Source organism: Phoca vitulina, unplaced genomic scaffold, assembly GCF_004348235.1.
Source record: "Phoca vitulina isolate PV1807 unplaced genomic scaffold, GSC_HSeal_1.0 scaffold1, whole genome shotgun sequence".
NCBI lineage: Eukaryota > Metazoa > Chordata > Mammalia > Carnivora > Phocidae > Phoca > Phoca vitulina.
The window spans coordinates 96,808,285-96,824,340 of NW_022589704.1; the positions used below are offsets into that span (position 1 = coordinate 96,808,285).

Genomic DNA, 16,056 nt, shown 5'->3' on the forward strand with positions numbered 1-16,056 from the left:
TTTCTGTGATTTTAATCAGTGTATGACTATGTATAGCAAGCAAGTTTGCTGGATCCTTACATTTTCTAGAAAAACTTTTATTCTCTTACTTCTGCTTATACTTGACTTCTTTAGAGTATGACATTTGAATAAAATATACACCTTAGGAAAAATATATTTCTTTTCAGTTATATGGTTTCTGGTTATTGTACCAGCATAAGATTTAAAGCAGTAGCCAGCTTTCGAATTTTGTGAAGAAAGAAAATGTCCTTTAATAAACCAAGAAATTAATTGATTTCTTAAAAGGTTTTCCTAATCTCCCCAACCAATTCCCCCCCCAAAATTCCAGCATAATCTAAGTAATTCTAATGCTATACATGTTCCAGCCTCCTTTAAAATAAATTAGTTGGAAGCAGTAAGATCTCATTCCCTTTCAGTCCACTGCGCCAGGCTGTATCTTCCATCTAAATTTTTTTCTTTGAGAATGTGAGTAAAATCCTTGGCTTTCTTCTCATGTCAAGGAAATCCTTTATAGAGTAGTATATACTAGAAATAATTGTAGCAAACTATAATTACAGTTTCCCATGTCTAATGTTTGGTTCCCTAATGTTCATGAACTGTAAGTCAGTTTTGTGATGACTGTCTTTTGGCCATAATTTAAACAAACAGTGCTACTGAATGAAATTGTGTTTTAATTGAGAGAAACACCATGTAATTTTTATATTTTTTTTCCTAAAGGGAGCCAATATTGGATGTTTAAATTGAAATCGATTAACCTATTAGTGCTAGAAGCATTAATATTACCTATCCCAATAGCCATGATCATTGCCCACCAAATCACATTGAGTGCCTAATATACACTAGGCTCTGTGTTCAGTGATAGCATGTACTTAAGTTTTTTATCAAAGTAAAAGGCAACTATTATCTCCATTTTATAGATAATAAACAGGGCCACGAAGAGTTCACTGTTACATAACTTAAAGAAGTGGAAACAGGTTTCAATTCTACAGCATAAGATCATAAACACTCATAGGTTTGCATTTGCCTGTTTGTATATGAGGTTTTAGGTTGAGTAATTTTGGTTTCTAGACAGTGAAAATGAGGAAAATTATATTGCATCAATTTCCCCACTATTTAATAATAGGGATGCAATTAATTTTTGTATCCCAGTCTTGAGAATATGTGCATATTTACATGGGTTCAAGATTTTTGGCTCTGATTCTAAGTACTTTTCTATATTTATTTTACTTCAGGCCACAAATACATACCTTCATTTTTATTACTGATCTCTCTTGTCCATGGTCCTGAAGTTTCTGGATATTCCTTGCGTAAGGCATAACAACAACAACAATAATAAGGAGCCATATTCATCAGCCATTGAGATGATTGATATTTATCATATGTGGTACCTAACATAGAGAGGTTTGTAATTCTTAAAATCTTACCCTAAATTCTAAGTTAAAAGTTGGGAGAACTTGGGGTGCCTGGGTGGCTCAGTTGGTCAAGCGTCCGACTCTTGGTTTTGGCTGAGGTCATGATCTCAGGATCATGAGATGGAGCCCCACATTGGGCTCCATGCTCAGCACGAAGTCTGCTTGAGATTTTCTCTCTCCCTCTGCCCTCCTGCTTCTTGTGGATTCTCTCTCTCTCTCTCAAATAAAATTTAAAAAATACATCTTTATAAGTTGGGAAAACTTAGTAAATAAAATAAAATAGCCTTATATGTCATTAGCCAAATTATGAGGCACAGAAAGTTGGAGACAGACCAGAGTTGCACAGTTGACTTGGAAATGAGCTGGGAGGAAAACACAACTATACTGTCTTATTCTCATGCCTATAATGATGCTACCTTGCTTTGGCTCTTACATTAACAAAGAAAAAATTTGTCTTAAAAATTGTCATAAAAATATGAGTGGTTGAATTTTTTATCAGAATTTATCATCCGTCATCAATAACTAGAGAGGTGTGAGCCAGTTAGCCCAACCTAATTAACTTGCTCTGGTAGAGTGATGGCAGTGATGCTAATAATACCATCAATGACTAGTATTTATTGAGTGCTCACTGTGATCTTTGTAAACATCATCCGCTTCAATCTTTAACCCATAAAAACTAAAGTTACTATCATGTAGATGGAGATCCTGATACTCAGGGAGATTTAATTGCCCATTTCCTATAGTATTGTTGCAGGTTAAATGTTTGAAGACAGGGTAACGCCACAGTCCATACTCTTAGCCATTACTTTATATTGTCTACTTTGTTCCATACACCACTATAATCTGCTGGTAGCTAGCAAAATTGTGGCTATTATCACTACCAATGACTGATGTTGCGAGTTCTTGTAAAACAGTGATAAGAAAAAAATAGTCGGGCCCCTGGTTGGCTCAGTCGATTAAGCATCCTACTCTTAAACTCAGCTCAGTTCTTGATCTCAGGGTCATGAGTTCAAGCCCCACATTGGGACCCATGCTGGGTGTGGAGCCTACTTAAGAAAAAAGTATATTTCCAATTTGTTCTCTTTGTGTAGATTTTTCCATGTGATCTGATGAAGGACACCTTGAGTTTAATATTATTCTAATAAAAATCCATTCAGGAAAAATTGTCATCCATTTGTAGATGATTATGTATAGTATAGGCATAACGAATCCTTGATAGGAGAGCAATATGTCACTGACACAAATGAGTTTGAGAAATTATTAGGCCTGCCTTACCTGTGAGTTTATTTAATTGATATTTCCAAAACCAAGACCAAACAAAATACACTGTACCTTTGATGATTCTTGAGAAGTTCAAAGGGAAATATAAGTCATTCACTACTCCTATACCAGATGCTGTGCTATGTATTTCACATAATTTACTTTAAATTATCATATCCATTCTTCAAAAAATATACATATATAAACATAATTTATTTATATGTAACTAAATATTATGCAGTTAGTGAATTAGAATTAAAATCGTACTGTTTATTTTGATTCTAAGACATCAAAAGGTATTAACTACATCAGAAATTACAAACTTTCCAACCTAGTCCAAATGAATTATGTATTGCGTGTATACTCCAATATGTATTTTTTTTTTGCTCAAAGTGTATACTCTGTGGTTGTTAGAATTTGTTAACAACATTTAAAAATTTCACAAAGAAATCCAGATTTCAATCTTTTGAAATAATAGTAATCTGGCAATATTGGGGTGCACAACAATGTGTTTTTGTGTGTGTATTTTTGTGTGTGTGTGTGTGTGTGTGTATGTGTGTATTGGTATGCTTCTAGTTAGGTAGAAAAATAGTAAATTAATCATTGATTGTTTTAATAAAAATGTGTGGCACAGTGGCTTCAAAAATGAAATATACTGTCTTAAAATTAAAGTTTTAGGGGTATCTGTGTGTATATATAAATCTATGTGTATTCTTTTTAACAAATAGGATTAGGGTAATATACAGTGTGACTTTGTCACAGTGTACTGGGGAGAGATGCAAGGCCCAATGAAAGTGCTAGAAAGCATGAGTTTAGCTATGGCTGCGCCAACTGCTTATTAATGGGGTTTTGATGAGTAAATCCTGAATCCAGATAGATTCCTGAAAGTGGAAAAACTAACAGTCCTAGGTGCAGACCACTAAGTATATAGGAAACTAAGAATTAGATATTGCTTATTATTTATAGCAATTTGAAAAAAAAAATGAATAGTTTTAGTAGACTGTGTCCAAAATGATGACTGAGCATCAGACATGTCCCCCTGCAAGGCAGAAAAAGATTAAATGAAAAATATGAAACCAAAAAGAAACACATAAGAAATATACGTGTCTAGCAGCAGCAATATACTAGAAAGTTTGAGGAAACCCTGAGAAATAGAAGGTTATTGGAATTCAGACTGATGGGTAAAAAATACTGAGGGGAAGTTCTGAGACTTCTCTACAAAATGATAAATAACATGCACAGAGATGTTCCACAATGTTTATCACACCAGTACTTGTCATAGAATTTGGAAGCAAACCTCACTCTCATCAAAATGTGTTCTTTAATAAATTATGCCATATAAATACTTTGAGACATTAATGAAACCATTAAAATGATATTGCAGAATTGTATCCATTAATATAAAAGCTGAAAATCACATTTAATTTATTCAGTAAACATTTAGCCCTGACTGTGTGTTAGCTAGTATTATGGATGCTAAAGCGCCAATGATGATCCCATGCTAGTTAGCATGAGTTCAAACCCCTTTGGGCTTATGGTCTGTTAAATGAAAGACATCAATCAAGTAAATACGCAAATGAATGTAAAGTTACAACTGTCAAAACACTGTGAAAATAAAAGTGTGGTCTTAGCAAAGCATGCAAAAGTAATACCTGATCTAACTGGCCTTCCTAAATCTGAAGGATGGGAGAATTTAGGGTTAACTATGTGTAAGTCAGGGGTTAACAATATAGGGAAGAAGAAAAGCTATATAGCCTTTTTTTTTTTTTTCCCCAACCTAGAAACTGAAATAAGATATAGGTGGCTAGAGGTTAGAGAATAACAGTGAATTTGGGAGAAGTACAACTAGGGAAACTAGTATAAAAAATTGCTAGGTAACAAATACTGAATGTTTACTGTGTATCAAACACTGTACAGTTATATAAAATACTGTCAATTTTGAGGTATATATGGCTATTTTCATTTCTTCAGATGACAACACTAAAATTAAAAATTGATCCCAGGTCACACAATCCTGGCAGAGCTAGGCTTTGAATCCAGATTGAATCTTATTCACCGCATCATACTCACCTTTTAGGTAGGAGACAGATGATAGTCTATTTATATTCCAGACTATTTATCCTAAAAATAAAATAAAGCCATTGGCTCATTGGCATTTTAGATAAATTCCTCTGATGGTTGTGGAGGAGTTTGGGGAGGAGGATGGGGAGGAGTTTTCAAGAGAAGCAAGAAGGGCAGCAGGGAGTCTAGTTTAGAATACTATAAAATACTGCACAATACAGATCATGACAGCTTGAACTAGGGAGAGGACAGTAAAGATGGGGAAAAGATCACAGAGGAAGAGATGTTTAACAAGCAAATTAGATGGTCTTTGTGATGGATTTGTTGAGGAGAGAAGGGAGAGGGAGATGTTAAAGAGCCCTCAGATGTATGACTAATCAGCTAGATGGAAGGGGAGACCCTTCTCTAAAATGGGCAACACTGAACAAGGACCAAGTGAGGGCAATGGCCAGGTGCTTGGTTTTCCTCTTGAGTGCTTTCAAACATGTTAATGTTAAAACCAAGCAGATGAATATATAGATCTGGAGCTCTGGTGATAATTGGGCCAGAGAGGTAGATTTGGGAGTCAACTGTGGATAGTTGACAGTTGAAACTGGGCTTGAATGAAATTACATAAGGAAGTATATTAACGGATATGGCTAAATGTGAATCAAATATTAACTAATTATTTCTCTCTTGCTATAAGTATTCTATATACTTTTTTCTTTATTTTTTAGGATTTTATTTATTTGTTTGTTTGTTTATAGAAAGTAGGGGGGAGGGACAGAGAGGGATGGAAAGAAAGAATCTTAAGCAGACTCCCTGCTGAGCCAGAGTCCTTTGTGGGGCTTGATCTCACACCCCACCTTACTCTCCCCTCCCTCAGATCATGACCTGAGCCAAAATCAAGAGTGAAGCACTTAACCAACTGAACCACCCAGGTGCCCAGGAACCCACAACATTTTTTTAAAAAGATTTATTTATTTATTTAAGACAGAGAGAGAGAGAGAGAGAGAGAGAGAGAGAGAGAGAGAGAGAGCATGAGCAGGAGGGGGAAGAGGGAGAGAGAACCTAAAGCAGACTCTGCACTGAGCGTGGAGCTCAAGGCAGGGCTTGATCTCATGACCCCAAGATCATGACCTGAACCAAATTCAAGAGTCAGATGCCTAACCAACTGAGCCACCCAGGTGCCCCTACCTGTGTGTATTTTTAAAAGGTAATCAACATATATTGCTTTGTGTGGGTCAAAATTAAGTAACTTTTTATTCAACTTTATTGAGATATAGTTTACAAAATTATAATATATTTAAAGTATATAGCATAATGATTTGACATATGTATACATTGTGAATGAACTCCCTTCATGCTTTCATGGAAGAGAAGCATCTATGTATTAATTATTAATCTGTGTATTAATTAAAACATCCATTGCCTCACAAATTTAGCTTTTTGTTTTGTTTTAGTGAAAACTCCTAAGTCTACCCTCTTAGAAGATTTCACTTACACAGTATAGTATTAGCAACTATAGTCAGCATGTTATACGTTATATCCTCAGACATTATTCATCTTAAACTGAAAGTTTGTATACTTTTACCAACCTCTCCTCATTTCCCCTACTCCCCAGCCCCTGACAACCACCATTCTGCTGTTTCTATGCATTTGACTTTATTTTTCAGATTCCACATATAAGTGATACTATACAATATTTGTCTTTGTCTGACTTATTTCATTTAGAAATTCAACTACATTGTTGCAAATGGAAGGATTTTCTTTTTTGAGGTTGGATAATATTCCATTGTATATATTTGCCACATTTTCTTTATACATTCATCTATAGATGGACCCTGAGTTTGTTTCCATACTATTGTGATATAAATGGGGATACAAGATATAAAAGAGACATAAAGATATCTCTTTGGGCGGGGCACCTTGGTGGCTCAGTCAGTTAAGTGTCCACTCTTGATTTCGGCTCAGGTCACTATCCCTTGGTCATGAGATTAAGCCCCACATCGGGCTCCGTGCTGAGATTGGAGGCTGGTTAAGATTCTCTCTCTCCCTGGGGCACCTGGGTGGCTCATTCAGTTAAGCGTCTGACTCTTGATTTTGACTCAGGTCATGATCTGAAGGTCCTGGGATCGAGCCCCGCGTGGGGCTTGTCCCTCTCCCTTTTCTCCTTACCCCGCTCATGCTTGCTCTCTGTTTCTCTCTCTCTCAAATAAATAAATAAATATCTTTAAAAGATTCTCTCTCTTCCTCTCCCTCTGCTTTCTCTCTCTAGTTCTCTCTCTCTCTTTCAAAACAAACAAACAAAAAGATACCTCTGAAAAAATGATTTAGTTTCTTTTGGTTGTATACCCACAAGTGGGATTGCTGGATCAAATGGTAGTTTTATTTTAATTTTTTGTTTTCCATAGTGACTGTACCAGCTTACATCACTACCATCAGTGCACAAGGGTTCCCTTTTTCCACATCTTTGCTAGAATTTGTTATATCCTTGCTTTTTAATAATAGATATCCTAACAGACATGAAGTGATATCTCATTGTAGTTTTGATTGGCATTTCCCTGATGATTAGTGATGTTGAGTACCATTTTATGTACTCATTTGCCATTTACCACTTGAATGTCTTTGGAAAATGTCTACTCAGATCCTTTGCCCTATTTATTTATTTATTTATTTTTGTAATTGAGTTACCTATGTCTTAGATATTAACCCCTTGTCAGATATGTGCTTTTCAAATATTTTCATTCCACAGGAATGGGACATTGTTTTGTTGACGGTTTCCTTTGCTGTGCAGAAGCTTTTTAGTTTGATGTAGCCCCACTTTGTGTTTGCTTTTGTTGCCTTTGGTTTTGGTATCAAAGCTAAAAATTCTTTGCCGAGACCAGTACCAAGGAACTTAACCCATATATTTTCTTTCAGGACTTTTAGTTCTTAGGTTTTATGTTCAAGTCTTAATCCACTTTGAGTTGATTTTTGTGTGTGATATAAGATGGTAGTCCATTTTCATTTTTTTGCTTGTGGCTCTCGGGTTTTCCCAGCACCATTTATTGAAGACAGTTTGTTTTCCCTATCGTATATTTTCAGCTCCTTTGTTGAAAATTAATTGAACATACATAAATGGGGTTCTTTTTGTACTCTCTATTTTGTTCTGTCGATCTATGCATCTGTTTTTATGCCACTATCATACTATTTTGATTACTGTAGCATGTAGTATTGTTTGAAATTAGGAAGTGTGGTTTTCCAGCTTTGTTCTTTCTCAAGGTTGCTTTGGGTATTTGGGACCTTTTTTTGGTTCCACTGAAATTTTAGGATAGTTTTTTTTTTTTCTATTTCTATAAAAAATGTCACCAGAATTTTGAAAGATTTTGCATTGAATCTCTAGATTGTTTTGGGTAGTAGAGACATTTTTTTAAAGTAGGATCCACACCCAGTGTGGGGCTCGAACTCATGACCCTGAGATCAAGAGTTGAGTGCTCTATCAACTGAGCCAGCCAGGAGCCCCAGTATGGACATTTTTATATTACTTCTTCCAATCCTTGAACATGGAATAGCTTTCCATTATTTGTCTCTTCTTCAGTTCTCTTATCAATGCCTTATGAGTTTCAGTGTACAGGTTTTCACCTTTTTGGTTAAAGGTATTCCAAGTATTTTATTACTCTTGGTGCTATTGGAAATGGGATTCTTAGTTTCTGTTTTTGATGGCTTATTGTTAGTGTATAGAAATGTAAATGAATTTTTTTGTTGATTTTGTATCCTGCCACTTTTCTGAATTCATTTATTAGTCTAACAGTTTTTTGGTAGAGTTTTTAGTGTTTTCTACTTACAGTATCATGTCATCTGCAACAGAAAGTTATGCTTCTTTCTTCTGATTTGAATGCCTTTTATTTCTTTTTCTTGCCTTAATTTATCTGACTAGGGTTTCTAGTACCATGTTGAATGAAAGTGACAAGAATGGGCATCCTTGTCTTGTTTGGATCTTAGAGGAAAAGCTTTCACTTTTCACCTTTGAATATGATGCTGGCTGTGGGATGTCATTTATGGGCTTTATTGTGTAGAGATGTGTTTCTTCTATACCCAATTTGTTTTACTGTTTTTATCATGAAGTGATGTTGAATTTTGTTAAATGCTTTTTCTGCATCTGTTTAGATGGCCGTATGGTTTTCATCTTTTATTTTGTTAATGTGGTGTATCACATTTATTATTGTCACATGTTGAACCATCCTTTTATCCCAGGAATTAATCCCCCTTGATCATAGTAGATGATCCTTTTAATGTACTGTTGAATTTTGTTTGCGGATATTTTTTTTTTTTTTTGAGTGTTTTGCATCTGTTTTCATCAGGGACATCAGCCTGTAGTTTTCTTTCCTTGTAGTATCATCTACTTGGATATCAGGGTAATACTGGCCTCAAAAAATTAGTTTGGAAGTGTTCCGTCCTCTTGTGTTTCTTGGTGGAGCTGGAGAAGTTTGGGCATTAATTCTTCTTTAAATGTTTGGTAGAATTCACCAGTGAAGCCATCTGATCCTGGTCTTTTCATTGTTGAGAAATTTTTGATTACTGATTGAATTTCCTTACTAGTAATTGGCCTGCTCAGATTTCCTATTTCTTCATGATTCAGTCTTGGTAGGTTGTATGTGTTCAGGAATTCATACATTTCATGTAGGTAAATGAAGTTTAAGAAACATTGAGGAAAAAAGTTAAAACTTGTCATGATAGAATAAGTATCATTGTATTTGTTGCAAAGTGTAAAGGCAAGAATTCAAAGATGGGCCCAGGGTTTCATGTCTGGATTAAGAGGTTTTTCTCATCTCATTCTTTTGCCGGGCTCGTTCCACTTGGCTGATGACCACTTTCTCTGACTCTCTGATAGTATCATCTCCATCAAAACTCTCGTTGTCAAATATGTCATCTGATAGCAGTGCAAGCTGGTGACAGAAATTGTCAACAAAGCTTGCATTCAGTTTTACTCCCTCTTCAACAAACAGAGTGTATATGATAAGAATCTTGTCACTTAGAATGCTGTTCTGATTTGCAGATTTAGCTGTCATGATGCAGTGAGCAAATTCTGGTAAGTGAGCTAGACTCGCTAAGTATTATTTTCTGTCACAGTGTGTGTATCATGCAATAGTTGGTATGTTCTTTATTAAGAAATTTAATTACTGGGGCATCTGGGTGGCTCAGTCTGTTAAGCATCTGCCTTCGGCTCAGATCACGGTCCCAGGGTCCTGGGATCGAGCCCCACATCGGACTCCCTGCTCAGTGGGGAGTTTGCTTCTTCCTCTCTCTCTGCCTGCAGCTCCCCCTGCTTGTGCTCTTTCTCTGTCAAATAAATTAATTAAAGAAATTTAATTCCTTATAGCTCTAGATATGTGTCTTTATGAGTTGTATATATGTGTGAATGTATGCCAAACTGTAGACACAGTAAGAAAAAGAAGTCAGTGAGATCTTCTGCTTCTGTTTTGAGTTAGAAAAGTTGCCACTTGATCGTCATGTGGTTCTCTTCTATATTTCTATGAAAATTATTTCATATATAGTAAACCCATATTTTTAAATTTAATATCTATAAGTATACTGTCAGCTATCCATATAGCAAGATAAAATTTAACAAGCATGAACAAAATCTTCAAACTGTCAATGTAGTATTGTGTTAGGTAATCTTATTTGGCTTTGAAATACTTAATATATTTTTTTAAATTTAATTTTATTACGTTATGTTAATCACCATACATTACATCATTAGTTTTTGATGTAGTGTTCCATGATTCATTGTTTGCATATAACACCCAGTGGTCCATTCAATACGTGCCCTCTTTAATACCTATCACCAAGCTAACTCCTACCCTCCCCCAGGACCCTCAGTTTGTTTCTCAGAGTCCATAGTCTCTCAAGGTTCATCTCCCCCTCTGATATTTTTGAAATGACACTTCACTGAGCACTTCTGTCTATAACAGAGTTTATTAAAATGCTCATTTTTTTACTACTTACAACTTTTGTATCAATTCAGTATTTCCTATAGTAGTTAGAGGAAACACAATTTAATTAAATATCTTGAAGGAGGGAATTGATTTCAGAGCAAAAGTTGCTATTTCAAATTACTTATTTGGACCTCAGATTTTGCTTGTTAACGGAGTTACCTTTGTATAACCAATTGTAATAGGTTAAGCTTTCCCTGTGGCATAATGGATGTGTTCCTGTCTAAAGAACTACAAATTTCAAGTAAGTCAAAACACAACAAGAAATCACCAAACCAGGGCACATAAATATTGACTGTGGATACTAAAGCACATTTCATATTTATATTAAAGGCTGGAAACCCCATATAAATAGCCATGTTCCCAGGACATTCTTATACTCTGTGAATGCACAAAGATACTACATCTTGCATTATGATGACATCAAGACACTTGGATGGGATTGATCTTCTCTAGATTAAATTTTAAATTGTTGCTTAGAGTTATATCTGAAGTACACATATGCTTGCTTTTTTTCAACTTACATAAAATGTGTTCTGGATCGTCTGAATTTTCTGAACATGTAAGATTCTAGGGATTTAATAAAATAAAGAAATTGTATTTTTCATTTCAGTCCAGACTATTTTTAGCAAAAATTATTTATCAGTGTGAGGTTAGGCTTCAGAATACATGAAATCATTTAGAAATATTTATTTGCAGTAAAGGAAATGCTGATTCTTCCATTTGGAATTCAAACTTGTTTTCCCTCTTTTTTTCCTTTTGTCAAGTTTATTGAGATGTAATTTACATACAGCAAAGTTCATTTTTGTCAGTGAACAGTTCTCAGTTTTGACAAATGCATACATCATGTAACTGCTATCAGAATTAAAATACATCAGAGTTTCCTAAAACTCTCTCCTGGCCCTTTTTGGTCACCCTTCTTTGACTGTCAGTTCTTCATAGCTACTGACATGTTTCTGTCCATAGTTTTGTCCTTTCCAAATTGTCATAAAAATAAAATCATACAATATGTAGCCTTTAGGGACTGGCTTCTGTAACTTAACGTAATGCATTTGATTTTCATTCATGCTGTTGGGTGTATTGGTAGTCCTTTCCTTTTATTGCTAAATAGCATCCCATTGCATGGTTATACCATAGTTTGCTTAGCCATTTTATGCTTTCTTTTTATTTTGTAGGTAGTATTCCTCCCATGAACACTTAGCATTCGATTAACACTCTAGTTATAATTTTCTCTACTTCTATTTTCTTTTAGGATTTTTCCAATAAGCCTTCATTATTTAAGTCTTTGGAAAGAGGGAGCTTTATAAACTTATTATATTTTTTGTACACATTTACATTTCAGTAAGTATTACATTTAGTGAAAAATGAATCATATTAGAAAAGACTCTATTGACACCCCCAAGATCTGGTAATATTTTATTTGTTGTACTTTTTTGGGGATACTTTTTTTGGTATCAAAAGAAATGTAAAAGTTTTGAAACTATAGACATGTAAAGACTATGAGGAGAAAAATCTGTAATGCTCTAATACTGCTTATGGTTTGCTGGAAAAGAAATACAGTAAATATTTTTTCAATCTCTAGTGTCTGTAAACTCAATCTCAAGGGCTGAGAGCTAGTGACTTACCTTGGAAGTTTTAAAAGTGACACCAAGGGGTGCCTGGGTGGCTCAGTCATTAAACGTCTGCCTTTGGCTCAGGTCATGATCCCAGGGTCCTGGGATCGAGCCCCGCATCGGGCTCCTTGCTCCGCGGGAAGCCTGCTTCTCCCTCTCCCCCTCCCCCTGCTTGTGTTCCCTCTCTCACTGTGTCTCTCTCTGTCAAATAAATAAATAAAAATCTTAAAAAAAAAATGACACCAAATCTAGTTAATTTAATTAACTTAGGAGAAGCAAGCTGAGATTATGGAGTGTGGATGAGAAAGATGATTTCATTGTTCCAAACATTAAAAAAAAAAGAGTGAATAATTTATTATTTGAACTTGGTCATATCCTTCCAGGGAGTTCTCTACTTTTATTAGACTATATACAACTGTGTTTCATGTAGAGTTAAAACTGAGATATTTAAAATCCTCTAGTAGAAAAGTAACATGGATCTATAGACTAAAAAATAAATTACTTAAACATAATTACCGATCTAAGTTTATGAAATACAGAAAATTCTAAACTCAGTAGCTTAAAACAAGAATGTGCATATTATTTTACCTTTATTAAATCTATATGAAAATATAATAACATGCTTTCTACTTGTAAATGAGTATACCCATCCTATGACACATATATTTGTGATCTTTTTGTTGTTGTTATACTCCTCACATTTTCCCATGAAGAATTTCAGGAACCTATTTTATACTGCAATTCATATTAATATTTATGTTTTTGTACAATTTGTACATCCATTTAGAATTGAAAGGGACTTTAGAAATTCCCCTAATCAAATACCTCATTCTTCTGAAGAAACCCTCTCTTGAATGGTTAGTGAACAGAAGTGTTGCAAGAATTGTAAGAGCTCCAAGTCTCAGTTCTGGAGAATTTCTCCTATTCCTCATTGCATCACTTAGATACAATGAAGCTAACCAGAAATAATTTTCTATACTTTTGTTTCGAACAAGGTCTAGCCCCCAAATCTTTGATTCAAGAGGTAGACAAAACAGAAAGTAAATCTAGTGTCTTGGTTTACCTTTTTCTGTGATTCTCCCCTTGCTCCCTCGTCATACTCCTGGGGCCTGTACTCTGGGTTGGTCCCACCCTATTTCTTTTTTCTTTTTTTAAAGATTATTTATTTATTTATTTATTTATTTATTTATTTATTTATTTGAGAGTGAGCAGGAGAGAAACAGCATGAGAGGGGAGAGGGTCAGAGGGAGAAGTAGGCTCCCTGCTGAGCCAGGAGCCCGATGTGGGACTCGATCCCAGGACCCTGGGATCATGACCTGAGCCGAAGGCAGTCGCTTAACCAACTGAGCCACCCAGGCGCCCAGTCCCACCCTATTTCTTATCAGACCAGTGGTTCTCATACTTTGGTGGGTAGAGAATCATCTGGAGAGTTAATAATGCACACAGAGGTCCAGGCTTGTACGGACTAGACCTTTAGATTTTTATAAATTCTGTGTGTGAATTTCGTGCCCACTAAAGTTGAGAATCAACTGGTCTAGGGTCCTGCATGTGCATCCACATGGGCCCTTCCAGCCTTTCTCACTCTGCTCTAATCAAGAAAACATGCTTTGGTGGGCACAGTCTTCATAAGACCTAGTCCATTTTTTTGTTGTTGTTGTTCTAAATCTATGTCATTGGCATCCATTGAACAGAATCACACTTCCTACCTTAGTATTCAAGAACTGTGGCCCAGCTTTCTAGCATGTGTCCCTTTACTCCAACACCACGGAACTCCTTAACTTTGGGAGGCAATGTTAAAAGTGTGGTTTCTGTTCTTAGAAACTTGAGTTAAATTCATAGTTACTCCTAATAGAAGTTTTCTGGGCTTGCCTTTTTTTCTCTGGAAGAGCAACAACAGAGCTTTTTATTAGTTTTAAATACAATATACATATGTTGAGCCTAGGGAAGACGGCACTGAATTAACCTAGGGATGCTTATACGGCAGGCTAGTCCCCAAAAGTGCCACGTTGTCCCTTTTCTCATTAATTATTTTGCTCATGAAGTTTCGACTGACCCTCTGGTTTGAGCTTGCACATACTTCGATGCCCAGGTTTGATTTCACGGACTCCCTGAAGTCTTCTGGGGTTTCCCCTGTGTCATGTCCTCTGTTCCTTCTCTACACATGTGCACAGCAGTCATGTGACCACTGTTGTGAAAAGTAGGCTCACATATGTGAGTGTACTTTCTACAGTATCTTCACACAAGGCAAAGGAGCTAATTTTATTCCTTTTCATAATCACTGCTCATGACAAGCTCCTGAAAAATGCATATTGAATTCAGTGAATACACTCATTTTGAGCTCTTAATCTGTACAGCATTAATATTTCCCAATAATCATAATAACAGCTGCGGTTTATTCAGTAGGTAATATGTACCAGCCTTGCTAAGAATTTTATGCATCTATCATCATTAGATATCCTTAGAACAACCACCCTGAGATGTGGGTTTCTTAACTCCATTTTATATATGGAGCAATTTGAGACTCAGAAAAGTTAAGTGACTTAATTTGTTACACTACCTGTTAGGGACCAGTGCTGGGTCATAAATATAGACGTTTAACAACTTTATTGATAGTGTCAGTAATTATCTTAATCTTGACTCTAGATTATCTTTTCCAAAAAAAAGGACTTAAAGTGGCAAAGTCTTTGATGTAGTTTCGTATACGGAAACAATGAATCATGGATCACTACATCAAAAACTAATGATGTATGGTGACTAACATAAAATAAAATTAAAAAAATAAAGTGGCAAAGTCGATGAGTGACTATCTTGTCCTATTTGAAAGGCTTACACTGATAAAATTTGTTCTGTAATAAAAATTAAAGGTGATCTTGCAAACAAGTTAAAGAAGGTTTGTGACCATGTGTGCCTATGTACGTGTGTGTGTGTATGTAAAGTTCGTCTACATGCAGTTCAACTGAGGTTATATAGGTGGTATTCTTTTCTCCAGTAACAACTACCGCTGTGCTCTCTGGAAGCACAGTGTGTGCATGAGATGCTAATCCCCATATAACGTCTTTAGCATCCTCTGACTCCGGCAAAACTCATGTATCTCTGACACACCAAATATGGGAATGCAGGTTCTGCTCTACTCTATCCCGCACTCATCCACCCCATCTCTGTCCTCCTGCCTCTCTCTTGACCCTTCTCCTGCCCCAGCAGTAACAGGGGGCTTTAAAACAGAAAATTTCAGATACCAGATATAACATAATCCTCAGATTAGTAGGAAGTTTAGTGAAAGGAGTGGGGGAAATGCTTTCACGTCACTTCAACCTTAAAGAAAGGGGTGGATTCTAGGAAGTGATAGGATGAAGTCCAAAGAAATGGCTCTTTTCTCTCAAATTCAGTTATTCCCCAGTTTTATTATTCAGATCACTATTTTATCATTTTTATCTCTGGCCCAAAGTAGGAAATGCATTTTGCGTCATAATTAAGTTGTCTGCCTCTCTCCCTCTCTTATACTGCCACACACACACCTCTGAAATACCTTTTTAAAAAACCTGATCCTTTTCTGTGCTACATGCCCTGCACTATAATTTCTATTTCTCTTCTATTTGGTCCTATCAGTTTTCAAGACATTAGTTTCATGACCCACTAAACTGATTAGATAACCTTTGAATGGGTCAAGTCCCAAAGTTCATAAAACACGGCTGTAGAAGGTAAAGACTAATAAACATGTTGGCCTTTCTCTCCCCAGTACAATGGAGTCTCAGATCA

The 16,056-nt window shown here is 35.8% G+C and overlaps 1 protein-coding gene across 6 annotated transcripts in view; it reads left to right on the forward strand.

Moving 5' to 3' along the window:
* Positions 1-16,056, forward strand: part of DPP10 (dipeptidyl peptidase like 10) — a 1,381,541-nt gene that overhangs the window by 794,394 nt on the left and 571,091 nt on the right. The window contains exon 1 of one of the 6 annotated variants that reach the window (XM_032400416.1): positions 9,300-9,783. The exons of the other annotated variants lie outside the window; for them this stretch is intronic. The gene's annotated coding sequence lies outside the window, so the exon portion shown is untranslated. Of the gene's footprint in view, positions 1-9,299; positions 9,784-16,056 lie in introns of those variants that run through there. 6 annotated transcript variants of the gene reach the window in all.